The 27,636-nt window shown below is 44.4% G+C and overlaps 1 protein-coding gene across 1 annotated transcript in view; it reads right to left on the reverse strand.

The window, feature by feature from the left end:
• Positions 1-27,636, reverse strand: part of LOC126474610 (metabotropic glutamate receptor 2-like) — a 91,946-nt gene that overhangs the window by 9,082 nt on the left and 55,228 nt on the right. The window lies entirely within an intron of this gene.

The following is a 27,636-nucleotide window of genomic DNA, read 5'->3' on the forward strand; positions in this document are numbered from 1 at the left end:
CATCAACCGCACTAACAGTCCAACTAAAAACAACCAAATAAGAAACTAAATTGTAAGACGTTCAGGAATGGTGACAAAACAGATTGGAAGAACGTACATGACCCACTTGAAAAAATTAGTTAGCGTATTGCGGTAAATTTAACTTCATTTTCATCACAAAGTGTAGTTTCGAACGACATTATAGGTAACAGTTTTAACAAGAATAAATTACACACTCTTATTTTATTTTGTTCACATGGATAGTTATTGCACTATTATCATAAAGAACAACAAATAAATTCAGCGATAAGTTGCACTAATCTTTAAAGTACAACACATGAAATCTTTAAATGTAACAACGAACATTTCACCAACATCGTTAAAACACTTTAGAAAGACTCATCGATGATTCTCTGCGTTTCAGCGCGGGGTAGCTGCACGAATATATATATATATATATATATATATATATATATATATATATATATATATATATATGTATATGTGATACACATAAAGAACCTCTGTGAATGTAATGAAAAGTAACACATACAGTGTAAAACCTATATTGAATGAGTAGTATAATGACTTGTAAAATGTCATAACACAGAGGGCGAGAAGGACTAAAGCATGTTTTCCGTTAAAGGTATTTGGTTGATACATTCCAGGAAATACGCTTGAAACAGTAGACCGACACATAGTTGATGAAGGCTTACTTCTAACCTTGTCCAAGACAATTACTTTATTTAAGTAATTCATGCACTTCTGACGAGAACTTGTTTCATCATGAAGTGTATGACATAGTGTCACACTGAAATTTAATTATGTAGTACAATGAGATAAACGCTCCTACTTCCTGTGATCTCTCTCCCTGTGTCTGTCTCTTTATCTCTCTATCTACATATTTCTGTGATGTGTGTGTGTGTGTGTGTGTGTGTGTGTGTGTGTGTGCGCGTGTTGGCGCACTGTACTGTATATTAAACTTTTCTTAAAGATCTCTAATATATTACACATATTCTCTGCTTTGGTGATTAAGGTTAGTATTAATTTAATTAACCTGTTAATATGACATTCTATTGATGTTAACTTGTAGTGTGAAATACGCTGCTAATTAAGACCGGCGAGGTGCAACGTGGCCTCCGACTCATTCCACCATGACAAACATTATGGAATTCTTTGTTCCTTTGTACATGTAACAAAACCAAGTATTAACTAATTATTTAATTGCCATCGTCAAAGCGCAGACCACCATGAGCATGATTAGCACATGTGGCAGTATGATGTAACTGTATAGAACTACGACATTCCATGCTTCGTAGGTGTATTGTTAATAAGGTCACTGTGGCCAATATTTTCAGCAGAAATCGTTCTCTGGTGATAACTGATTTGGAACAGTGCTCTATACAGGAGGGTCAGAAACAGTCTGAAAGCTTGTTAGGGTGCTGTGTGGTGGCTTGTTCTGAGAAAGAATTGTTAAGAAAAAATTCGATACTTTGGACCGGTTCCGAGTTAATTAGCTTTGAAGTTAGTCGATCTGGCCGTAGCGTGCACAGATTCAAGCGGCGTGCCAAATAAAATTAATGTCAATTGTTCTCATAGGATAGGCTATAGCACAAGAGAATGACAGACTTTGGCTCAAATTCGATTCTTACTATCGCCCCATGTCCAATTTTTGTATCGATCTCTCGTTCGGATTTAGGAAACCAAATGAAAAAGCCGTTTGGCGACACAGTCTCTGGCGGGCCGCTTGAATTTTCGTTCACGACAGACTGAGTGGGTGACCTCAGTGCTAATTGACTCGGAAATGCCGTGGCAAGATGTGTTACAGAGTTTCCCCTGATGGCGACACAAATTTTCAGTATTGATGTAGAAGGGGAAATGCAAGAATCTGAGATAAGAAGTGGCCATCAGCCTAGTAGCATGGTAACATTGATTCCTGTCAACCACCGGTGTTAAGAACTGTCGGGCAATCAGATGGATGATCGTTAGGATCTGCCGAGCGTTGTTGATAAGCGGGGTGCATCAGTCCGTCTGAGGCCATTGGAGGAGCTACGTTTTTGAGACGTAGCGGTTCCGGTTACAAAAGCTAACAACGGCCGGGAGATTGCTTTGCTGACTACATGTCCCTACACATCCCCAACTATTGTCACCCATCAGCCGAGAATGACACTTTAGTCGGTCGGTAACGATGGGCAGCCCGTGTCGGTTCGGACGGAATTCATTTTAGAGATAAGGAGTGAATCAAAGTAAACGAAGCCTAATGGAACGAGATCGAACAAAATGTTGCATTTAAGACAGTACTTCATTTACCATGCCCTATATGTAGCACTTCCTCCTACCCGCATCCTCAGTTGAGGATGACACGGCGGCAGGATGGTCCCGGTGGGCCACTTGTGGCCTGAACACGGAGTGCTTTGTATGTGGCACTTCATTCTAATTCGATAGGGTAACCTATGAGGGTTCTCTAATCTATAAGTTTAGTGGTCGTGTACAGCTAAAGTGCTATGAAACGCCTCAAAATGTAAACTGTATACGACTTGTACTCCAAGAAAACTCAGGTAGCTCTTAGCCTACTAGAAGTTGCCTGCTGTGGAGACTTTCACCTCAGCACCTGTCGACGTCGCAAGTACACGTTAAGAATTGTTCACGGCGATCATGCATATACAGGGTGTTCGAAAATTATAGTTATTAACTCTTAGGAATTATAGAAGTGACTGGGTTGACAATAATTTGAATTGGATCTCATGTCCGGGTAGCTAACCACTTCCGTGCTAGAGCCGTTCGAAAATATTTTTGCAGGTAGACAACTGGGTACTAATAAGGATGGAGGGAGGGAGGGCGTGTTGATGCTTACGCCACATTGCCTGATGTTATTTCACGTCAGTCCTACCTCTGTGACCTGGTTCAAGCCTGATTCGTGTCTCTGTGAGTGTTAGAGCAATGTGGTTGAGCATACAAAATGGTTCAAATGGCTCTGAACACTATGGGAATTAACTTATGAGGTTATCAGTTCCCCAGAACTTAGAACTACTTAAACCTAACTAACCTAAGGACATCAAACACATCCACGCCCGAGTCAGAATTCGAACCTGCGACCGTAGCGGCCGCGCGGTTCCAGACTGAAGTGCCTAGAACCGCTTGGCCATACCTGCCGGGGGTTGAGCATACGCTTGTAGAATATACCGACATGATCGTTCCGTATGTTCGGCTCACGGTAATGAAGAACTGTTCGTCGCCTTTATCAAGATCGATAACTGCAGCATAAGACTCCATCACATACCTTTTTCACCACAATTACGCTACGGCTTCCAGAAAGGGGGTACCGGTACATTCACCGTTAGCAGGATAGACTGTAGTTCTCCAAGGAGACGTTAACAGCAGACGTGAAAGAGATCATTCTAGATCACGTTGAAGAGAACCCATCAGCTAATACACAAGAAATTACTCTGGTTATTAATGAATGGAACTGTAAAACAAGTGATGCATTGGGTCACGCCTTATAAATTACTTGTAGAAGTGGTCGCCTTAGTAACAAGTTTTCAAATGGTTGTAGCACGGAAACGGTACGTTTCCGTATGCGGGTTCCTGTCAAAATATTATGTAGGCATTCCCGAGTAGTCAGTCCCCAGTACAAGTCCTAGAAGCTTATAACGGGAATTTCCTAACACCTTATACAGAAATTCTCCTGATGCAGCGAATGGTGGTCCCCCGGAGCGCACTACAGCAGAAAATTGGAAAGGCATATCCACTACCACCCTTAGACCGCCGGGTTCACATCTACAATTGTTCCTCAGTTCCGCTTTCTACATTTGGAAGTTGGTTGTTCATGCACCTCTTTCGACATGTGCCATTTTGTTTTGGTTGGGATCCGATCATAGATTGACTGGTTGACTGGTTGGTTGATTTCGGGGGAGGGGACCAAACAGGAAGGTCATCGGTCCCGTCGGATTAGGGAAGGATCGGGAAGGAAATCGGCTGTGCCCTTTCAAAGGAAACATCCCGAAATTTGCCTGGAGCGATTTATGGACATCACGGAAAACCTCATAGCCGGACTCGGGTTTGAACCGTCACCCTCCCGAATGCGAGTCCAGTGTGCTAACCAGTGCGCCACATCGCTCGCTGTCATAGTTTGCTTTAAAAGTATAATTTCTAGTACTTCTGTGATTCACAACTTTTTAATGAACAATAAGGGCTATTTGTGCTGTTATATTACACATACGCTGTACTTCAATCAGTTTCATTCGTTGAACGTCTTCAGGTTGCCAAATTGTGCTAAGGTCATAACAATTAATCATTAGCTTTAGTGTCAGCCATATTGCTCAACATGATCTATATTCGTAAATTATTTCTCCGCAGAAAGTAATGTAAATACCTTGAACAAATTTTAGGCCACAAACCGGCATATATTTGATTTGTAGTCCCAATATACTTATACAAGTTCCACAAGGACCTTGGTTATTACAAAGCGGCTATCTCGGAATCCGCAACCCAGTAACATATGGAGATTGCTTATCTAAGGCTTCTAGGAACAACAAAAACTATATTTACGATATTTCGCTTAATTATTGAACCCATGTATAAATTTATAATTCTGTGCTAATGCACTCATTAAGAGGTATAGTAGAGGTAAAGTTTTTTTTTTAATTTCAGTTCGATAAATGTACATATTATAGTTAGAAATGTGTTTTCTCACGAGACAATGTAACTGTTGGCATGCAAATGCCATGAAGCGGCAAAGATACTAGTATAGGCTTGCGTATTCAAATACAGACATATGTAAACAGAAACGGCTCTGCCGTCGGCGACCCCTATGTAAGACAACAAGTGTGTGTCACAATACTGGGATGTGTAAACAGGCAGAATACAGCCCTGCGGTCGGCAACGCCTACCTAAGGCAACAAGTGTCCGTATCAGATGTATGATCGGTTATTACTGCTACAATGGCAAGATATCAAGATTTAAGTGAGTTGAACATGGTGCTATAGTCGGCGAACGAGCGATGGGCCACATCGTCTCCGAGGTAGCGATGAAGTGGGGATTTTCCCACACCTCAAGTTCACGAGCCTGAATGGTCAGCGTGACGGACTGTCAATCCTCTGGGCCCGGGCTCGATTCCTAGCTGGGTCGGGGAATGTTCTCCGTCCAGGGACTGGGTGTTGTGCTGTCCTCATCATCATCCTATAATCCTAATCGACAGAAGGTTGCCGAAGTGGCGTCAAACTGAAAGACCGGCACCCAGCGAACGGCTAGCCCGATGGGGTGCCCTAGCCATGCGATTAAATAAATAAAGTTCACAAGTGTTCCGTGAATATCAGGAATCCGGTAAAATTTCAGACCTGTGACATCGCTATGGTCGGAAAAAGATCCTGCAAAAACGGGATCAATGACGACTGAAGAGAAATGTTCAGCACGCCAGAAGTGTAACCCTTCCGCAAATTGCTGCAGATATCAGTGCTGGGCTATCAACACGAGCATGCGAACCATTCAACGAGGCATCACCGATATGGGCTTTCGGAGCCGAAGGCTCACTCTCGTACCTTTCATGACTGCAGGACACAAGACTTTACGCCTCGTCTGGGGCCGCGGTGCATACCCATGCGGTGTGAGGCGCTTTGCCACGGTTCGCTCGGCTCACCCCGTCGTAGGTTCGAGTCCTCCCTCGGGCATGGGTGTGTGTCTATTGTCCTTAGCATGCGTTAGTTTTGAACTGAGTAGTGCGTAAGCCTAAGGACCGATGACCTCAGTTGTTTGGTCCTACAGAAACTTACCACAACTTTCCAAATTTTTCCTCGTCTGGGCCCGTCATCACTGTCATTGGACTGTTGATGACTGGAAACATGTTACCTGGTCGGACAAGTCTCATTTCAAATTATATCGAGAGGATGGATGTGTACGGGTATGGAGATATGAATTCATGGAGCCTGCATGTCAGCAGCGGACTGTTCAAGGTGGTTGAGGCTCTATAATGGTGTGGGACGTGTGCAGTTGGAGTAATATGGGACCGCTGTTACGTCTAGATACGACTCTGACAGGTGACACGTACATAAACATCCTGTCTCAACACCTGCATCCATTCATGTCCATTGTGAATTCTGACGGACTTTGGCAATTCCAGTAGGACAATGCGACACCCCATACGTCCAGAATTGCTACAGATTGGCTCCAGGAACACGATTCTGCGTTAAAACACTGCCTCTGGCCACCAAACTCCCCAGACATGAGCACTGTTGAGCATATCTGGGATGCATTGCCCCTCTTACTCTTACGGATTTATGGACGGGTATGCACGATTAATGGTGTCAATTCCCTCCAGCCACGTCGTGTTGCGGCGCTTATGCGTGTTCGCTGGGGCCTATACGATATTTGGCAGGTGTACCAGTTTATTTCGCTCTTAAGTGTATAAGGGTCATATTCTTCGAGTATGAGCACTTAGCGACTTCCAACAAACTTTACTCGTAATTTTAAACTTTCACAAGACCTTTCCTCACCGACACTTGACACAGAATGATGAAAGGAAAAGAGTTTATGGAATGCTATATTTTCGTTGTTGATGCGGTAAACATTAGTATCTGACATGATGTTTTATTGAAAATTTGTGGTAATTTCTTACGGGACTAAACTGCTAAGGTCATCGGTCCCTAGGCCTATACACCTCTTAATCTAACTTAAACTAACACTAACAACAACACACACACACCAATGCCCCAGGGAGGACTCGAACCTCCGACGGGGGAAGCTGTGTGAACCGTGACAAGACGGCCGAGACCGCACGGCTACAACGCTCGGTTATGATGATTTAACTTATTACTCTTTTTACTACCAAATTTACTCCCAAGCCAGTTTGCAGTCAGTATCCACATACACCACTGAATGTACCTGCATAATTAAATAGAGCAGTGAAATGAAAACGTGACAGATGAAAATAAATGTAGGTAAACTGTTCTTTAGTTCAGAGGTAGTCATCTTAGCTTTTGATAAATTAATGCCATTGTCGAATAAAACAGTCAGTGCCTTTTTCGAATAATGTTTGAGGTTGCCTACGAGATCGTAATTGTACACTGGCGTACACGTCTCCGACCGAAGAAAATTGATGCCCACAGTGTTTTCCTTCAGGGCTCAAAAATGTGGATACTTCTTATGAAGAGATAGGGTCTGCACGGGATATTCCCTGAAAAAGGTGTTCAGCCTAGTCTAAACAACATTGGCAACATGTAGTTCGGCCTTATACTGTAACAGAATGATGGCGTCGGTCAACACTCCCCGGCGCTTGGATTTCATGGCGCGTTTCAGTTTCTCCAAAGTATCCACCTACTGCTGTGTGTTTATGGTGGCGCCTTGTTCTAGAAAGTTAATGGGCAATGGTCTGGTGGACAACATTATTCTGTTGCATGATAGTGCCCGCCCATATGTTGCACAAAACTGTTTTGATTACTCCACAGACGTTTCGCTGGAAAACCCTTCCTCATCCTCCACACAGTCCTGACCTCTCCCGCTGTGATCTCCATATTGTTTGAGTCCTGAAGTAAGACATTCGTAACCGTCGATTAGCTTCAGACGAAGAGGTACATGCCTGGATACAATCGTGATTCCCTGGCAAACTCACACATTTCTGCATTAAAGCATTTGCCATCATGTCTCGTAGTGAGGTAAATGTGTTAGCAATGACAGCGATAACTTTTGAAATAATAAACAGTTTATTTACATTTTTCCTTCTGGTTTTCATTTGACTGCCTCTTATGCACAGTGTAACTTCGTCACGTTTACAGACGTTGATGACTTGGGATCAAGACAGTTTCGTATAGTACAGCAACGCGTGTCTGGAAACGTGTCGTTTTCCCACTGCACGCAAAATAAGACAACACACGTTTAAAACTCCTGCATTTTTGACGTCAGTGACTAAGGTATTAAGGACGACATACAGATGTTATCTGATCTACCATGCCCAACACAGGTTTATTTAGGTGTCACTCAGTTTAGTTTGTTTACTGGACCATGATACACAGGTTTCGTATCTGTGTCTACGATGATGGTCCCCACACAGTGCCCTGCTTGGAAGTGGTTCCAGACGACAAACAGCAGGAGTCAGAGAGAAATGTCTGTTCCGGTATTTTAGCGTGTATCAGCAAAAAGGGACGTTTCCGGACATTATTTCCTATGATATTCGTAACCGTCTTGGCCTCATTATAAGTCTGCAAAGTCTGTATAACAAATTTAGTTACACCCAATATATCACTGTGCGACACACAATTAAGGGGACAGATCTACGTTGACATATATACTCCGCAAGCTACTACACTGTGCGTGACTACTAGTCATTTCCTTTCCTCTTCCTATCGCCTCAGTATGAGCCCCAATATTTCGTATATTTTCTTTGTGGCCCGTGTGGTAAAATGGTTTGGCGCCAGCGAAATCGTGTTGCAGACAGCTTCAAACACTGGTTCTCTAAATTTTCTCAAGTGTGTTCCTCGAAGGTCGCCTTTGGTCCAGAAATTCCCATTTCAGTTTCTGAAATACCTCCGTAATACTAACCCGAAGTTCGAAACTGCCGGTAACAAATCTAGCAACCCGCCTTGGAATTCTTCGATGTTTTCCTTTATTCCGACCTGGTATGTCCCACTGACGTACTAATTGCGGTCTCCTTTACAGATGAATAATATTCCCCAATGTTCGCCGGCCTTTGTGGCCGAGCGGCTCTAGGCGCTTCAGTCCGGAACCGCGCTGCTGCTACGGTCGCAGGTTCGAGTCCTGCCTCGGGCATTGAAGTTTGTGATGTCCTTAGGTAAGTTAGGTTTAAGTCTAGGGGACTGACGACCCCAGAAGTTAAGTCCCATAGTGCTCAGAGCCTTTTGAACCATTTGAATCCCAATATTCTCCTTATAGACAGATGTCTTCCCTACCACGATCCACACGAGCTTGTTCCATTTAATATTACGCTGCAACGTTACGACTTTGTCTTTAAATGCCGCGACTAAGCGGGATGCTACTAACGCTGTATCCGAAGATTAGGTGTTTGTTTTTCCTACTCATCTGCATCGACTTTCATTTTTCTACATTTAGAGTAAGCTGCCTTTCATCAAACAAACTATAAATTTTATCTAAATCAGCTTGTATCCTCCTAAAGTCCCTCAGCTTAGACGCCATACGGTGTGCCACAGCGGCATCAGCAAAGAACTGCAGGTTGCTGCACACCTTGTCTGCCAGTCACTCATGTATATAGAGAAAACGAGCAATAGTGGTGCTATACCGCTTGCCTGGAGCACTCCAGACGGTAACTTCGTTCCTGATAAACATTCGCCGTCGAGGACAACACACTGGATGCTCTTACTCAAGAAGTCTTCGAGCCACTCGCATTTCTAGAAACTATTTCACACGCTCGTTACCTCGTTAACATCCGCACTGGGGCACCATGTCAAATGCTTTTCTAAAACCTAGAAATATGTAATCAGCCTGTTGCCCTTCATCCAAAGTTCGCATTGTATCATGCGAGAAAAGTGACAGCTAGGCTTTGCAAAAAAATGGCTCTGAGCACTATGGGACTTAACATCTGAGGTCATCAGCCCCCTAGAACTTAGAACTACTTAAACCTGTGGTGTCACCGCTAGACACCACACTTGCTAGGTGGTAGCTTAAATCGGCCGCGGTCCATTTAGTACATGTCGGACCCGCGTGTCGCCACTGTGTAATCGCAGACCTAGCGCCACCACCAAGGCAGGTCTCGTGATACGAGAGAGCACTCGCCCCAGTTGTACGAGAACCTAGCTACCGACCAGATGTACGAAGCCTTTCTCTCTCATTAGCCGAGAGACAGAATAGCCATCAGCTAAGTTAATGGCTACGAACTAGCAAGGCGCCATTAGCCATACAGTGATTGTACTTAAAGTCTCCTGTGTATCGTCAAGATCGATGTACCACAAGGATTGAGTAAAGTTAAGTATTAAACCTGCTCCGTACTTTTCTTCCTAACATTAATTACGTATCCTGTTCCAGTACTTCACGCCCGTCTGCGTTAGTCTAGCTTGCCTTTTCAGCCATCTCAACTTCACGGTGTCGGCCCAGATTCCGACACAACATTGGCGACGAGGGAAAAGGGTTCTTTCTGATTGCTTACATTTCATTGTGTCATGGCTTCGCCACATTCTCCAGATGTACTGTCCGAATTTTATCGCTTGCAGAATCAGCAGACGCAGGCGTTATTGGATGCCCTTGGACAGCTCGTCCAGGGTCAACGTGCGCTGCACACCGATGCGGCCGCCGCCGCTTCTTCGCTACCGCTGCCACTAAACGCTGTTGCACCTCCCTTTCGACCATACGTGGCAGCCGATGAGACCTGGCACGAGTGGTCTCGCCAGTTCAACTTTCATCTAGCAGCCTACAGAATTCAAGGTAATGAGCGGCAGCCGTTTTTGCTTTCTTGTGTCGGTGTGTCCACATACCGTGTGATAGTGAAATTGTTTCCCCGACGCGACGTAGCAACTCTGTCCTACGAGGAAATTTTGTCTGCATTAGATGCCTATTTCAAAGAAACAGTTAATGTGGTTGCAAAACGGTATACGTTCTTTCGTACAAAACGTACGGCCGGTCAAACTAATAGGGAGTGGGTAGCAACATTGCAAGGACTTACTAGGGACTGTGCCTTTGCATGTGACTGTGGTCTTTCTTATTCAGATACCATGGTGCGTGATGCAATTGCACAGAACGTTTCTGATGTTCGCATACAGGAGCAACTTTTGAAACTAGTTAATCCCTCCCTCCAACAAGTGATAGACATATTGGATAGACAGGACACACTTGACTGTGCTCAGGAATCTTTTGAAACTTCGCCAGCCGTGTGTACCACTAACCGGCCCGCTGGACGCGCTGCGCGGCCCGGTAACCGGGCCTCGCGCACGTCCGCACAGCTGCCGCCGCGCGCTAAGCCACGTGTGCCGCGCCAGCCCACAAATGTAGTGAAATCGTGCCCGCGGTGTGCTACTAGACATTCGCGTGAACATTGCCCGTCACGCCAAGCTATTTGTTTTTTCTGCAATAAGAAAGGACATGTTCAAGGTGTTTGCCAGAAAAAGCTCAGATCAGACAATCACAATCATTCCAGGCCCTTTGCTTTGCGCCGGAATCGAACCAAGGACACTCAGGCTCGTGGACCTTCGCCTATGGACATTCATGTCGTTAATTCCGCTTCGTCCAGTGACACTTTCTCTAACAGTGACTGTGATCGTCCCACAAAAACTGTGCGTCGACGTCGCCGGAAATCACGTCAATTAGCAAGTGATTCTGTACCAGTGTCTGTTCCAATTGCACAAAACAGTCGCTCTTGTCGTCAGCAGAACAATAAACTTTATGTGGACCTAGACTTTGAAGGCAAAGTGATACCATTCCAGCTCGATACCGGAGCTGCAGTTTCATTGCTCAATCACGACACGTACAAACAACTGGGCAAACCTCTGTTGCGTTCCGCAAATGTTAAGCTAACTACATATTCCGGACAGAAAATTCCTGTGTTAGGACAGTGCAGCCTTCTTGCAACATACAAGGGACAAACAAAACTTGTGTCATTTTACGTTCTTCGTTCTTCTTCTGCAGTGAACTTGTTTGGTCTAGATTTATTTCAGTTGTTTAACATGTCTATTGTAAATCAGGTCCTATCAGTGAATCAGACTGTGCCTACAGACGGTCTTTCTCGCTTATGTGACGAATTTGCAGATATTTTTGCACCGGGCTTAGGTTGCGCTAAACACTATGAAGCACATTTAGAACTGAAGGTAAACGCGCAACCGAAATTTTTCAGGGCGCGCAATGTTCCCCACGCATTGCGTGATGAGGTCGCAAGAACGTTACACGATCTCGAATCACAGGGTGTACTTGAACGTGTGCAAGCTTCTCTCTGGGCCTCACCCTTAGTAATTTTGCCAAAACCTTCCGGAAAATTGAGACTTTGCGTGGACTTCAAGGCCACAGTGAATCCACAGCTAGTGACTGCTACTTTTCCTTTGCCCCGCCCGGAAGATCTTTTTGCTAAACTGTGCCCGGGAAAATATTTTTCAAAGTTGGCCCTAGCCGATGCGTACTTGCAAATACCGGTGGACGACGAATCCCAGCGCGTATTGGTGGTTAACACGCATCTTGGATTGTACCGCTTCAAACGACTGCCATTCGGGTGTGCATCCGCCCCTGCCTTGTTTCAGCAATATTTACAAACTATTTGTGCGTCGGTCCCTACTGCAGCAAACTATCTGGACGATATAGTGATCTCCGGACAGACAGAAGAAGATCATCTTGCGAACTTACGAACATTATTTCAGGTCTTGCGGCAAAATGGTCTTCGCTTGAGGAAGGACAAATGTGTGTTTTTTGCTCGTGACTTACCATACCTGGGACATGTCATTAATGCCCAAGGCATACATCCGAGTCCAGAGCACCTCCGTGCCATACAAGAATTGCCTTCCCCTCAAAATGTGAAACAGGTACAGAGTGTGTTGGGTAAAATTAATTATTACAATACATTTGTGCGCAATGCCTCTTCCATTTCAGCTCCGCTTCATCGCTTACGCCGTAGAGGTGTTCCGTTCGTCTGGACGACGGAATGTGAACGCGCCTTTCGCCAGTTGAAATCGGCGTTGCTTTCTAATACTTGCCTTACGCCATTCGATCCCCAGAAACCCCTTTTGTTGATGGTAGATGCATCGGATTTCGGGATCGGTGCTGTGCTTGCGCACAAAGTTGGCTCCCATGATCGCCCTATTGCCTTTGCGTCCAAATTGCTCTCGTCTGCGCAAAGAAATTATTCACAGATAGAGAAAGAAGCTTTGGCTCTCGTGTTTGGTGTTACTAAGTTCCATGATTTCTTGTATGGTCGTCACTTTACCATCATCAAAGACCACAAACCTTTGACATCGCTTTTTCATCCGACCAAGCCTGTACCTCCACGTACAGCGCAGAAATTCATTCGCTGGTCTATTTTCCTCTCGCAGTACCGCTACGATATCTTGTATCGGTCCACTGCTAAGCACGGCAACGCCGATGCGTTGTCCCGTTTGCCTGTTGCTGAGGATAAAGCATTCGATTCTTCCGAACTTGCTTGCATGTTCATTGATTCGGAAACCGATGAAGTGGTCGAATCGTTTCCGATTGATTTTCGTCGTGTCGCTACAGCCACTGCTGCTGACCCTGTCCTTGCTACTGTTTTACGTTTTGTTGCTACGCAATGGCCTTTGTCAAAGTCTCGGATCGAGGATCCGTTGGTTCGCCGATTTTTTGCTCACAAGGAGAGACTTTTTGTTCGACGTGGTGTTTTGTTGTTGCGTTCTGATAATGATCAGTCCAGAGTCGTGGTCCCACGTTCGTTACAGTCCTCTGTTTTACGGCTTCTTCACCAAGGACATTGGGGTATAGTGCGAACGAAACAACTTGCTCGTCAGCACTGTACTTGGTTCGGAATCGATGCTGCGATTACGAATATGTGTTCTTCGTGCCCGGCGTGTGCCGAACAACAGTCCGCACCGCCGCGGAAAGTCTTTGCATGGCCAAAAGCCACTTCCCCTTGGCAACGCTTGCACATTGATTTTGCTGGTCCATTCTGGAATGCTCGATGGTTGGTTCTGGTCGATGCCTTCAGTAACTTTCCTTTTGTTGTCCGGATGTCTTCCATGACGTCCTCCGCCACCATCCAAGCGTTGTCTGCTATCTTTTGCATTGAAGGTCTTCCGCAGACTATTGTTTCCGGCAATGGCCCACAATTCATGTCCGCAGAATTTCAGTCATTCTGCCAGGCCAATGGTATTCAACATCTGACATCCGCGCCGTTTTCGCCTCAGTCCAACGGTGCCGCTGAACGATTGGTCCGGACTTTCAAGTCACAGATGTTGAAATTGAAAGAGTCGCATTCTCGGGAGGACGCGTTGTTGCTCTTTTTGTCTTCGTATCGCTCTCAGCCCCGAGATGGTCGCTCGCCGGCTGAGTTGCTCCACGGTCGTCCTCATCGCACCTTGATGTCTTTGCTGCATCCGCCGCATCAGGCTCCTGTGCAGCGGCAGACTCCTGCTTTTGCTCCAGGCGACGTTGTATTATATCGCAACTATCGAGGTTCACGGCGTTGGCTCGTAGGGCGCGTTCTTCGCTGCCTCGGCCGCGCGATGTATTTGGTTTTGGGGGCCTCTGGTGAGGTGCGTCGGCATCTCAATCAGCTGCGCCTCTGTCGTCGCTCGGGTTCTGCCGCTCCCCGTCTGCTTTCAGCGACGGTGCCGTCCGGTCAGCGCCCTGGGGACCCATCTACTGGCTCGCCTCATCCCCAGGTGTTACCGACGATGCCTTCCATTTTGCCCCATGACGACGCGCCGCCGCCGCCGCCGCAGCAGCAGCAGCCGCCGCCGCCGCCGCTTGTTCTCCCGCCGGCGCCGCCCGCATTCGACGCTTCGTTGCAGCCGCCAAGCGCCTCCCACGGTCACGCGCCGCCGATCGCTTCTCGTGACCAGCTGTCCTCCGCCATGGAACTCCCGCCCGTTCCGGACCACATGACGTCATCGCGCGTCGGCTACCCCGACGCAATGGAGGTTGATCCTTCGGTCCCTCCTGTCTCTTTACGGGCGCATACACCGCATGTTGACGTGCACCCTGGACTAGTTTTTCAGGCGTTTCCTAGCTCCCCTCGGACTGAATGGCCGGGTGCGGGTGGCACAGCCTCGCCTGTTGTTAGGCTCCCCACCTCATCGCATACGTCAACATGTGGTCCTCCCCACGGCGGGCGGAAGCCTTATCACACGACCGTTCGCCGATTTGCGGGGGAGGAATGTGGTGTCACCGCCAGACACCACACTTGCTAGGTGGTAGCTTAAATCGGCCGCGGTCCATTTAGTACATGTCGGACCCGCGTGTCGCCACTGTGTAATCGCAGACCTAGCGCCACCACCAAGGCAGGTCTCGTGATACGAGAGAGCACTCGCCCCAGTTGTACGAGAACCTAGCTACCGACCAGATGTACGAAGCCTTTCTCTCTCATTAGCCGAGAGACAGAATAGCCATCAGCTAAGTTAATGGCTACGAACTAGCAAGGCGCCATTAGCCATACAGTGATTGTACTTAAAGTCTCCTGTGTATCGTCAAGATCGATGTACCACAAGGATTGAGTAAAGTTAAGTATTAAACCTGCTCCGTACTTTTCTTCCTAACATTAATTACGTATCCTGTTCCAGTACTTCACGCCCGTCTGCGTTAATCTAGCTTGCCTTTTCAGCCATCTCAACTTCACGGTGTCGGCCCAGATACCGACACAACAAAACATAACTAACCTAAGGACATCACACACATCCATGCCCGAGGCAGGATTCGAAACTGCGACAGTAGCGCTCACGCGGTTCCTGACTGAAGCGCCTAGAACCGCTCGGCCACAAACGCCGGCTAGGCTTTGCACGAGCGATGCTTTGTGGAACCGTGCTGCTTCGTCGCCATAAGCTTCTCGGGCCCAAGAACATTTCTATGCGATAATACATTTACGAAATCTGCAGCAGACGGATGTTATGAATATAGGTCTGTAATCTTGCGGATCCGTTCTTTTACCCCTCTTATATACAGGAGTCACTTGCGCTTTTTTCCTGTCGCTTGAGACTTTCCACTGGGCAAGAGACTCACAATAAATGAAGCCAAGCAAATGGTAAATGCTGGAATTTCATCTAGGCCTATATCTACATGATAACTCAGCAGTTCACAAATAAGTGCCTGTCAGTGGGTTCAAAATGGTTCAAATGGCTCTGAGCACTATGGGACTTAACTTCTGAGATCATCAGTCCCGTAGAACTTAGAACTACTTAAACCTATCTAACCTAGGGACATCACACACACCCATGCCCGAGGCAGGATTCGAACCTGCGACCGTAGCGGTCGCGCGGTTCCAGACTGAAGCGCCTAGAACCGCTCGGTCACACCGGCTGGTCCAGGTGGAAACAGTAAGTTGGGACTTGGCTAATCACGTGACTGAGGAATTAACTAGAGTCGTTGAGGAAGGCGAGGAGACTTTAATAGTGCTTTGGAACAATTGATAAGAAATAGGCAGAAAGTATAGATAACATCCCTTCTAACATTTTACCATTATCACGACAAATGGTAACCTAATGACTACTCAAGTTGACGATTAGAATCTGTGAGACCTTAGGCATGTCATCAGACATCCGGAAAAATATCATCAACATTATTCATAAGACGGTAATGGCTAATCAGTGCGAGATCTTTCCCAAAACTAACTTAACAGTTAAGGCCTAGAACCGCTCGACCACCCCGGCCGGCCTAACAGTGGGGTTCATCGACCACCTTTCACGCTATTTCACTAGCGTTCCACTCTCGAATAGCGCGCCGGAAAAACGAACAAGCAAAACTATCGTGGTAGCTCTGATTTTTCTCATTTATTAACAATGATAATTCCTCCCTGTGTAGATGGTTGCCAACAAAATATTCTCGCATTCGAACGAGGAAGTTGGTGACTGAAATTTAATGAGAAGATTCTGCCGCAAAGAAAACTACCTTGATTTAATGACTGATAGACCAAGTCGCTTATCGTATCCGCGGTACTTTCTCCCCTATTTCACGATAATACAAACCGAGCTGCCCGTCTTTGGTCTTTACCGGTGTCCTCCGTCAATCTTATGTGATGTGGATCCCACACCGAGCAGCGATACTGTGGAAGATGACGGTCAAACTTAATAGGGTGCGTCTTTCTTAGAACAGTTGCGCCTTCCAACTGTTCTGCCGAGAAAAAGCAGTCTTTAATTCGCTTTTACCACAATATCATCTACGTGATCGTGCCAATTTCAACTATTCCTCACTGTAATCCCTAAGAATGTAACTGAGTTAAGAGCCTTTAGATTTGGGTGAATTTTTGTGAAAGTAAATTTTAACTTATCTCTTTTAGACTCATGTGGATGACATCACACTTTCCTAGGCGCTACAGTCTGGAGCCTGACGACCGCTACGGTCGCAGGTTCTAATCCTGCCTCGGGCATGGATGTGTGTGATGTCCTTAGGTTAGTTAGGTTTAATTAGTTCTAAGTTCTAGGCGACTGATGACCTCAGAAGTTAGGTCGCATAGTACTCAGAGCCATTTGAACCAGTTGAACATCACACTTTTCCTTATTTAGAGCCACTTGCCACTTTTCACTCCATGCGGGTATCGAGTCTAAATCATTGTCTAATTTGCTTTGATCATTTGATATTATTACGAAACAATAAATGGCAGCATTGTCTGCAAAGAATATAAGAGGACAGCTCAAGTTGCCTCCTCAATCGTTTATAGAGATCAAAAACAGCAGAGGGCCTACAAAACGTCCTAGGGGAATGGGCGATATCACTTCTGTTTTATTCGATGACTCTGCATCAGTTAATACGGACTGTGACATATCTGGCAGAAAATCACGATTACAATCGATACTTTGTAGGCACGAAATTGGATTAGGAGTCGCTTGTGAGGAACGGTGTCAAAAATCTTCTGGAAATAAAATATGGAACGAATTTGGGATCCTGTGTCGATAGCATTCGCTAATTCGTGTGAATGGAAAGCTAGTTGTGCTTGAAAGAAGTTTTTCTTTTCTGAATCCGTGTTGGCTATTAAACACTAAACCGTTCTCTCCAAGGTAATTCATAATGTTCTAACACATAATATGTTCCAAATGAAACTGCAAATCGACGCTACTGATGTGGGTCTGTATAACCAAATTAGTCCTACTTCATTTCTTGAGTATTGGTGTAACCCTTGCAACTCTACAGTCCTTTAGTACGGGTGCTTCGTCGAGCGAGCGGTTTTGTATGATTACTGGGTATGCAGCTATTATGTCAGCCTACTCTGACAAGAAACTAATCAGCGCACAATCTGAACTGTAGACCTCGCCTTTAATTATGTTAGCTGCTTAGCTACACCCAAGGAATTCACTTCTAAGTTCCTGCCACAATATTTCGTTAAGGAACCTCACTCATTAAAATAAAATGAACCTAAAATATCGATGTACGATTATTGACACCTCCAAAGCTGTTATTTGTCCTTAACGTTTGCAAAAAGGTCAGCATTTATTTAAAACTGCTAAACAGACGCAGGCTGAAGGAAGGTATCTACAGTCGTATGTTTTTCAAGTTCAAATATATGTTGAAAGGCGAACGTTTTGTTGTGGACAGCTGTATTAGTTACAGGTGTTGCTCAATAGTGAGAACGGCGGCAGCTAAACAAAGCTGTATTCTTGGGAGGACGACCAACGGAGCACGTTCTCGGAAGAGATCATCGGTTCCGGGCTTATAAAACATGCATCACGTCGAAGAGTACCGCACTTCCGGAGACAAGAGTCACGCTGCAGGGCTGGTAGGGGGCGTCGCTTGGAGTGAGGGATGGCGACGGAGAGGAGGTGTTTCGTGGGCGGGAGGGTGAAGATCGCTATTGTCGGCACACACTGAATGAACTCTGAGTGACTGCCGGTCACGTACGACACAATTCTGCGTCGGTCGCTACCAGAAGTTCGTGTGTCGGTACCAAATCTCCTTTACACTGAACCATTCTTCGGCCACATATACAAGGCATTTCAGATAAGGTGATTGTATATCTAAGTAACATAATAATATGTGAAAGGTATATTCACTTAGATAGGTAAATGGAAGAATTGGTACTCTTCCTGTGGAGCTACAAACATAATTTATTAATTTACTTTCCAGAAAGTTAGCGCTATAAGAAAAAAAACTTTTATTTTTTAATATAGAACGGTTCCGGCGGGAGTAGCGAAGAACGCTCTCCTCTGAAGATGGAGGCCAGATGGACCTTTGTATTATTGCATGATCCGGGTGCATACCAGCCACGAATGTCATCAAAGTGCATATTGCTGTCATGTAGCTGATACTTAACATGTGAACAAATATATGGAAACGTCTTGAGAAATATATACTTGAACATAAATGCAGATTCTAGAGAAGCCTGCAGATTACGCTGTTATATTTGACCACGAATGGTACCTATAAAATTTCATCAATATGTTGCAAATGTCATTCGAGTTCAGAACACGTTCTGCGTGGCTGTTAGTGCGTTCTGTTGGAGCTCAGTGCTTTTGAAAGTAGGCATATTGTTGGTGCTTCCGTAACCATGGTTTTAAGAGACACCGTACCGAAGATAGCTCAGACAGAGAAAACGGGGGCACATCACCCGTCGACCGGAGTGGCCAAGCGGTTCTAGGCGCTTCAGTCTGGAACCGTGCGACCGCTACGGTCGCAGGTTCTAATCCTACCTCGGGCATGGATGTGTGTGATGTCCTTAGGTTAGTTAGGTTTAAGTAGTTCTCAGTTCTAGGGGACTGATGACATCAGATGTTAAGTCCCATAGTGCTCAGAGCCATTATGAACACATCACCCACATAGTCGCAACGAGGATGGAAGTGTGTGTTGAGTGTTCGTGACGGACGGTCATTGAGGAGAGCAGCTGTAAGAGCCACTGTATAACTGAATGTCACACTCGCGACCTTTGTCTGCGCCAAAACAACAAGAAGGGGGCTCCAAAAGTCGGAAATTGTAGGACGAGCTGGATTTACAGAACCACTCACCAATTTCCATCAACTGAAAAGGAAATGAGCGTTTGGCGTCATTGGCAGGGAGGCAGGCAGGCCCGGCCGCCTTGGTGCAGGTCTCATTACATTCGATGCCACATTGGGCGACCTGCGCTCCGAATGGGGATGAAATGATGATGAAGACAGCACAACATCCAGTCCCTGAACGGAGAAAATCCTCGACCCAGCCGGGAATCGAACCCGGACCCGTAGGACGGCAATCCGTCACACTGACCTCTCAGCTATCGGGGCAGACAATTTCCGTCAATTAAAATACCCATAATAGGAAAACGTAGTAACGAAGCAATAAAGTCTGGATTACGAACCAATGGAACAACGTTATCTAGCAGGATAACTCTTGTTTCACACTTTTTCCAGTTTCTGGTCCAATTTATGTCCCAAGTGTGTAGCAAGGAGTGCGTTCGGTGATGATTTGTACATTCATACCGTGGTATTCCATGAGACCCATGATTAATCTGCAACGTCACATTACTGTCAAGGATTATGTGATTATTTTCGTGCCGGCCGCGGTGGTCTAGCGGTTCTAGGCGCGCAGTCCGGAACCGAGCGACTGCTACGGTCGCAGGTTCGAATCCTGCTTCGGGCATGGATGTGTGTGATGTCCTTAGGTTAGTTAGGTTTAAGTAGTTCTACGTTCAATGGGACTAATGACCACAGATCTTAAGTCCCATAGTGCTCAGAGTCATTTGAACCATTTGACTATTTTCGTCAACCATAGTTATCTCAATAGTGATGCCGTGGTCCACACGGCTCGCATGACCATCGCTTTCACCAGAGTCAGTGGTAACGCTCCTTTCTGGTCTACTTTGAAGAGAAGGGTCCGGACTACAACACATCCACATCATGCCATACTTTTGCATAAAGAATTTTGTGAGCGACTTCTAAAGCTATTTAGAGCGTTTATTAATCCATTCTGACGCGACTGGAAGCTGTTTTCAGCGCACACTGTTCTCCTACACCGTATTAGGTTTCATAATGTGTCGTCAGCAGTGTTTCCATATTCTCGTCCACCACCCTACCCCCTCATCCATCAACAATAGTAAAACAAGGATGGTGAAATTGTCTCAGGTATGGCGGGGAAGATAGTTAGGGAACTGAGACAGTGCAATAATCAGAGAGTGAGTTATGCTATGTTGGCAGAGAAAAAAATGTTGATGGACGAAGTAGACGGGATGCAAAATTCAGACTGGCAGCAGCAATGATATTCAACTTAGAATATAAATTTAAGTAGTAGGAAGCTGATTACTGAAAGCATTTCTTTGATGTACTCCTTTGATGCAAAGCTTTATACGGAAATGAATCGTGGAGTTTATATAGTTCAGACAAGATGATTAGAAAAGGGTTTGAAATGTGCTGACACAGAAGACTGCTGAAGATGATCGTCATTGATTAGATAACTAATAATGTATTGAATCAAATTTCAGATGTATACAAAATAACGTGTATTGAATGGATACATTTTACATTGAGCACACAGGGAGAAACTTCAAAACCGGATTTGGAGAAAAAGTTCGTGTAAGTGAAACCAATTTCTCAGTACTCAGCGATCGTTTAAGAGAACGTAAACATTCTGCTAATGACGTTGGTAAAAGCGTCACCAGTCTTCATCAGGCAGAAAAATACAGATTCTTAAATAATGCAGAGGAAATTAAAATGTACGCCCATACGACTTAACAACAAGACAACGTACATAATGTACAAACAGAGATATGGAATAATATTTGTATACAAAATATCAACAGTGTCTTAACCAAGTAAATTCGATTCGATGTCTCTCTATACCGTGGATGTAAACTGTCTAATTTGATGCTACATTTTATATTGTTTTGCAATACTACACCTTTTGTTTATTGTATCTCCATACAAAAATTATCGGAGGGTTTTATTTAACAAAATGCAGATTATTAAATATTGCAGAGGAAATTAAAATATACGCAAATGTGACGAAATAACTCGACAACGCATTTAATGTACGAAGATACGGAATAATATGCATATAGAAAATACCAACAGTGTCTTAACCAAATAAATTTGATTTAGTGTCTCTCTATACCATGGATGTCATTTGTCAAATTTGAAGTGATATTTTATATTAATTCGCTATTTTGAATCTTTTGTTTAGTGTACCTTCATGTAAAAGTTATCCAACGGTTTTCCTTACGTATGTGAATACATGTCACAATTGTATATAAATATGATCTTAGAAATAACAGAAGACAGGTACTACATTGTTTGACCTGTTAGTTTCATGCTTACACTATGACAGTTATGTCAGACGTGGTCAAGATCGGTTAAGATTTTACGGCAATATCATACACAACAGCATATGTGCAAAGTGATAATACGGAGTTCACATCCTATCGTATTAACTGACACTCCTGTCGTTGCTATGGCTATCACAATGTAATTAGCCTTCTGTTTACGCTATAGCATGGACAGCTGTCCTGCTGTAGAAATTTATGAACATAAAGTTGTTTTTATTCACCCGAGTACCGGGTTGGCAAATAAACATTTCAGGTTCAGCTCACATGGTTAGGAGACATCCTGTAATAAATTCCTCATCGCGGCTTCTTCCTTTCTTTAAAGATTTTTGACCTTTCCACCAGTTCCGGCCAGAATCACGATGTCTTTTGCGACGGTTTGTCATTTTTACAGTTGTTATGGGTCCACACTCTAAATTAGCTTTATCATTGACAGTAATACGCTACAATGGCTGTGGTTACTTGGATTACAACATTCGTCGGTTCCGCACGTTTTCCGCAGTGTGGATTTGTATTCCCCTCCCAGTCCGAGCATCGATATGGAGGGCAGACCACAGTTACTCGGCTTGATAAACCGGCCACAGCCTGCTCGTGCGAGGGGCAACGCCATAGCCTCTACCAAAGACATCGAGAAAGTAGCTAGACTCCCCGCGGCGTGTTTTGTACTTTGGGCTGGACGCCGTTATAATGGTAAGAATCTGGTATGTTGATGTTTGTGGCGGATTGTAAGGACAAAGGTCGAACACTACATATTCATTGGTGCATCCGTACTATACTTGTTTGTTGTAAATGAACCATCAAGACATCCCAGTGCACGTGAAGAGCTTTACAGCATTTAATGGAATGAAGAAATTCAGGGAACGATCCAGTATTACTTTTCACAGTTATATGGATATTTTTATATATTTTATATTGGAAACTCCCAGTCACAGCACTTACGTTTTCAAAAGAGATACATCACTTACGTTTCATTCCTTCTCTGAACAATAGCTCTAATTTTTGACAGTTCCGATGGACATGAGATTCAAAATGTTTTCTCGCTTCCACGCCCGGGTTCCCGGGTTCGATTCCCGGCGGGGTCAGGACTTTTCTCTGCCTCGTGATGACTGGGTGTTGTGTGATATGATTAGGTTAGTTAGGTTTAAGTAGTTCTAAGTTCTAAGGGACTGATGACCATAGATGTTAAGTCCCATAGCGCTCAGAGCCATTTGAACCATTTTTTCAAAATGTTTCATTTTATGATGTTTTAAAGTAGCTCAGATGTTGATCTCACTGACAGTCAGGTAGCAGATTTCACCAGTGCGCTTTATGTAGTACGACACGTAAATAATGTGGGGTACCAGATGCAGGAAATATCATGAATGCTAAACACATTTCACTGAAAAAATCTGGAGCAATAAACGACGAAATGCTGGAATTGGAGCTAACGCTAACGTAATAAGCTTCGTTTAGGTGCAAACAAACTTTCATGCCAAGTTTCTTGTAGTACATATGATGTGTTGTAACCGAAGACGCATAGATTTACCGCCGCAGAGGCACCTTTCAAATCGGCCTTGCCGCAGTTATATGACGTGAGCTCGTCCACTGACATGAGAGTGGGGGTAAACACCACGTTCCGCCACTTGCCCAACAGTCTCTAGTCCCATGAAGCGCCTAGCGCGCCGCATTCATTACTAGAGCATTTCATCTTGCCTGTATTTCGTTTTGATTCGAGCTTTAGACAACTTCGCTACCCTCAGGGCTTTGTTTTTGTCTAGCTGTTTACTTCGTGAACTCCGGCGTCATCGAACCCTGTTTGTTCCACCGGACTCTGTGTTCCCATCTGCGAGAGTGTTCATAACCTGTCTTCTTCCTATGTACGAGTAGGATAGAGAATTTGCGTTACAACCATTCTTTGTTGAAATGTAGTTCGATTGCTCGACTTTAAACTAAACATGACATCAAGCTGCTACGCGAATATCTGTGACGTAGCATAGCACGTGACACTACCTTATTGTCTATCGAGGTAACGGTTGATGAGCGTGCAGAAATCCACCATAGTGAAACCGCCCCATCGGCGAAACCCCAGTATCAATTGTGATACGAAGTCCCTGTGAAATACACAGAAGAAATCACGTCGGAAGAAGTTTAAGTGAATTCTGTAGTCTAGTCCGAAAAACCAGGTACCTTGTAAAAGCTGGTACTCACGACAGAACCACAAGTAAGGACAGTCGCTGCCTGACTCAGCAACGAATGAGAAACGTTGGTTAGACGCGTCGTCAAGAGGTTCCATGTGCCACTGCTGCCGGAAGATTACACAATTCAGAGTGGAACGGACGGCAGTCAAGTCTTCGAAGGAATCACTTGAGAATTTCCGACACCCAGAAACAGATGGCCCCAGTGTGCAAATATCGATAATTTTTTATAGGTGCATATAGGGCCTTAAGACAGCATATTGTATTGCCGAAACTGGTAGCAGAAACAAATTAAAAGAACTTCTCAATCTACACGGCTTTTTTGTACCTTCACTTCAACTCATGTATTGAGAATATCATGAACGTGTACCTGGATTTTTATTTCAGCATTCACAGAAATCAAGTGTTGCATCTTCTACTACATTTTCATGATAAGTATACTCCGGACAGTTACATCTCCGGGAGAGCAGAAGTGTTCACAGGAATGCATAAGATCATGGTCTGATAAACACAAAATAAACCTATCATTTTACGATTGACCTACTACATAGTCTTTTCTTACTTCCATTCCACACTTACTAGACTATTCATAACAGTGAATGACGCATTGCAATTAACATTCCCGCAGTTTAGTGGATCTACTGGATCTAAGCCTCAATAGGTGTCTTCGGCTGGCTATGTGATACTTTCAGAAAATTGTGGGCTGCCCTACTTGCCAAACTGGGGACATTATCAAAGCTGAGGTCGTTGTTACAAGTTATTAACTTGAGGTCACCGGGCCTGAAGAGTAATGGCGTGTCAGCGTGTGCTTTATTTCCGTCGTAGGACATATTTCTAAAACACTTCATAGTACATTAATCATACGAAGTACACAGTAACAGAACCTACCAGCATTCTACGAGCAATTGAAATTCGTTGCATCCCAGTTGGAGAAGCTACAGCGATAGATAGTGGAAACATGAACTGTTGTTTTCTTTTTCGGCTGCATTGAACTGGAATTAAATTTAAGAAACGTAACTCGCGTTTGACAGTTCTAACCATCTGTAGTTTAAACTTTCCTTGTTTGTCATATACTAACAGAGCAAGATCAGTGTTTGTATCTTACATTTTATCACGGTCAGTTAGCTTCTCGTTGTTCAGTAGCGATCCAGCGCTGAGAAATTCATCTCCAGTGTGTTTAATTCTACATTTTCTTCCTTGCGATCACTTATGTTATTCATTTAATTTCATTAAATCATGTCTTAATTTTTTAATAAATTTTGCTCATTTTTAAGTGCCATATTCAGGATGATACGTACAGAATAACTGTTGCGGATTTGTGTATGATTTCGCACTCTGGTTAGGAACTCGAGAATTACAAATCAGTCAGGCATAATAAGACGAAATTTTGAATATACTGTGAAGGTAAGACATAAGGTCAGGTGCTAGATTGGTGCATAAGTTCATAGCGTTTTCTCGTAAGTTTAATAAACGCAACAGATACACATACCTCTGACTTTAGGCATCAATGATATTATATTAGAGCAAGTAAGTCCTCGGTCACAAATATTAAGTCAAAATTCACCAGGTTTCGACGCTATGAGCGTCGTCTTCAGAATTAAATTAACTGTTCTAAAACATATTAGGTTGTTGTTTTTTGGGGAAGGAGACCAGACAGCGAGGTCATCGGTCTCATGGGATTAGGGAAGGATGGGGAAGAAAGTCGGCCGTGCCCTTTCAGAGGAACCATTCAGGCATTTGCCTGGAGTGATTTAGGGAAATCACGGAATACCTAAATCAGGATGGCCGGACGCGGGATTGAACCGTCGTCCTCCCGAATGCGAGTCCAGTGTCTAACCACTGCGCCACCTCGCTCGGTCAAAACATATTAGGTATATAATACATTAATAAAATTAAAGCTTTTACTGACTGGAAAGAGATGCAGTACTTACAAGTCACATTAAAATTTTTTAAAAATGTGATTTGTAAATACTGCATCTCTTTCCAGTCAGTACAAACTTTAATTTTATTAATGTATTATATAACTAATATGTTTTAGAACAGTTAATTTAATTCTGAAGACGACGCTCATAGTAGGGTCGAAACCTGGTCAATTTTGACTTAATATTTGTGACCGAGGGCTTATTTGTTGTAATATAATTCTGACACGGTTACCAAACCTTAGCAGCTATGTTCAAAGTCATCAATGATATATTCACCTTCGCTATTTATAAAAGTTTCCCAATCCTGGGGTAACTTTTCGATCGCGGGAGTGTAGAAATCACAGGTTTAAGAGGCGAAGAACCCGTAGAGCCACATTCGGCTCGCATTTTCATCCGGAAATGAAGTTCCTTGGACGCTGTTTGACAGAAAGTGGTAAAGGTGAAAATCAGAGGATGCAAGATCAGGTGAACAAGGTGGGTGCGGAATGACCTCTCAACCCAACTCCCGCATTGAGTTTTGTGATGGTCTAACAGATTGCGCCCGGGTGTTCTCGTGGAGTATCACAGTTAACGCAGCCTTCCTGTTCGTTTTTCCACGAATGGGTCCGCAACACGTCTCAGCTGTTGACAATAAATGTCAGCAGTTATGTTTACGCATCAGGGACGCAATTTGTTGTACTCCTCGCCGTCGCTGTTCCACCAGATGAAAAATATTGTTTTTAGTGTATGAGCGACAGATATTTGTACGGAAAGTTGCTGCTTTGTTTGGGTTCAGCCTTTCCTTTCTTTTCTTTACGTTAGCGTAAGGACACCATTTTTCGTCATCGGTATCGATACAGGATCAGTAGGAGTGGTCGGTGTTGTTCACGAGTCAGTAAATGACGAACAAGTGGAGATGCACACATAGCCATCCGCTGATTTTTCTGATTTTGCCATATAGCGACCCATACGTATCGCATGCCAGATAGCGACCCATACGTATAGCATGCGGTGCATATACACCCAATTTTTGAATCTTCCCCACTGCATGAAAATGTCCCACGATGCTGGAGTCATCACAGTTCATCACTGTTGCCAATTCTGGAGTAAAGTGACGTGGATCATTGGGAATTAATGCATTTAAACGAAACCACGAAGGTCTTCCTGGACGCGAAGTGTCACTAATGTCAAAACGGTACTACTTAACACGAAGAACCCGTTTTCCCGCCGTGCTCCGACCAGTGGCATTATTCTCATACATGGCCCAAATGTTTTTTGCTGCCTCCGCTGCTGTCACCTATCTACTGAACTCAAGCTGAAGAATGTGTTGTAAATGTTACGATGTCCTCACTTTGACTCGATATTGTTCCACAGACTGTGTCCAAGTGACAATATGTAAACTCAGATAAAAAATGTGAACTACAAATAAAAAAAATGGCAATCGATAAATAAGCCCAAAGCAACCGGAGCACTAACTTATGGATCACTCTGTGTCCCAACTGAATAATGTAATATGAACAATCGTAAAAAAATAAGTTCTAATACGAAATTTAATCACTTCCGGATCCAAGTACGTAAAGTTTCATCTACGACTGGTGGGCACGGTCTGCTGCTTGTTGGCAGTTCCTTTCTGTTACGCCCAGTACTAAAGGGTTGCGTTTTCCTCTTTCCATATAAATGTCTGAGCCTGTGACTATACTGCCTAAAGGAACGTGAGGAATGCAATGGTAGTAGACTTATCTTCTCC

The sequence above is a fragment of the Schistocerca serialis genome, chromosome 4, assembly GCF_023864345.2.
Source record: "Schistocerca serialis cubense isolate TAMUIC-IGC-003099 chromosome 4, iqSchSeri2.2, whole genome shotgun sequence".
Lineage (NCBI taxonomy): Eukaryota > Metazoa > Arthropoda > Insecta > Orthoptera > Acrididae > Schistocerca > Schistocerca serialis.